The sequence below is a fragment of the Homalodisca vitripennis genome, unplaced genomic scaffold (assembly GCF_021130785.1).
Source record: "Homalodisca vitripennis isolate AUS2020 unplaced genomic scaffold, UT_GWSS_2.1 ScUCBcl_4170;HRSCAF=10191, whole genome shotgun sequence".
NCBI classification, from domain to species: Eukaryota; Metazoa; Arthropoda; class Insecta; order Hemiptera; family Cicadellidae; genus Homalodisca; species Homalodisca vitripennis.
In genome coordinates this window covers 63,483-64,981 of record NW_025780304.1, presented here as the reverse complement: position 1 = coordinate 64,981, position 1,499 = coordinate 63,483, and positions in this window count along the sequence as shown.

Sequence of the window (1,499 nt, the reverse complement as noted above, 5' to 3'; positions counted from 1 at the left end):
TATTGTTTTCAACATAATATTTGGGCCAAATTTGTAGATACATATACGGGTATAGTATAGTATAGTAAATAATTTGAATTAAGAAGCCCACTACTGTTAACAAAGTATCTACTTCTGCTCTTGTATTCCACTTTGGGTAAATGGGTACAGTGAAAAATCCTAACATCGTGACGTGCTTCACTATTCAATAGACCTACATTGGTGTTAGATCTCTTCACACTACGTAAAACGCCTTTCGAGGTAATGTACGGACAAACTTACGTAGGAGAGGCACACAAAACTTTAAAAATTGACGGATTTACTAATAATATTTTAAATGGTTTAATCCCCTAAAAAGAAATGTATATACTTACTTTGCAGGCCCCTCAAATTGCTGCCTTTGTTTGTGCCCCCTATATTTGTTTTCGAAGGAAATCAATATCTGCAAAAGTGATTAAATAAAGTACATGACCTTGCTTAACAATACATTTCCAATATATGTTCACTGTATTATACTATTCCCCTGGTTCAGTCTAAGAATTATATGAATATTTATCCTATATACACCTCATCAGTATCCCGTATCTCATCAGTGAAAAATGCACGCGAAGTTTCCTCTACGGTTTTTCTGTGATAAAAATTGTATTTAGCGTTTGGCGTTATTGGTTTGTGATTCCACTTAGTAAAATTGTGGACTCGCTTCGTTCACTTTTTTCTTCAAATTCTAATCACAAAGTAAATGGTTAGTTGATTTATGCTAATGCCCAGTTATTTCGTACATGTTCCTTCAGCTACTATATTTACAGACGTCCAAAATGTCTAATGAAACCAACCTTATACACGTCACTTCTTCCATTTTTAATAGCGATTATGTCAGACTATTTCATTTACAAAATTTAAGTGTTGTAATTTATTTATGTATTTAATTAAAAGGTAATGTGAAATTGAGTCTCCGTGACCATATCAGCTGTCAAAAAATATTTCCAATCTTTACATAAAATATATTTTTAGGTGGTATTTCGAAAAAAAAAACATTCATTATATGTGATTCCATTAATGCTGCTAGAAGTTAACCGCGTTTTCGTACGCAATTTCGTAGGCTTACGTGTAGGTTTATGAGCACCTCTGATTGGAATGAGTTTTCCGGACGCCAATGTTGAGTTTGCTTTGTTTGCCACAATCAAGAAAAATCTGTAAAAATGTGTATACAGGGTGGGTGGAAAAAAGTATGGAAACGCTTTCACTAATTTTGTATGGCTTCACTTATACAAATTAAATTTTGTACATCACCACTTGTATTTAATAACCTAGTTTTTGAGACCAGTGGGGACATTTTATCTTTTCAGGGGGACGGCCCGTGAGGAGTCGGACCGAAAAATCTTAAATGTAAGCAGAAGGCCGAGTTTGGTATCAAATTAAAGGTCTAGTAAAGAAAAACTCATTACCGCAAACCGCACTTAAAAAGGGTTGACCCTATCCAGAGTACGGGCCGTATGAATTTCATGACAAAGAAATTTAGT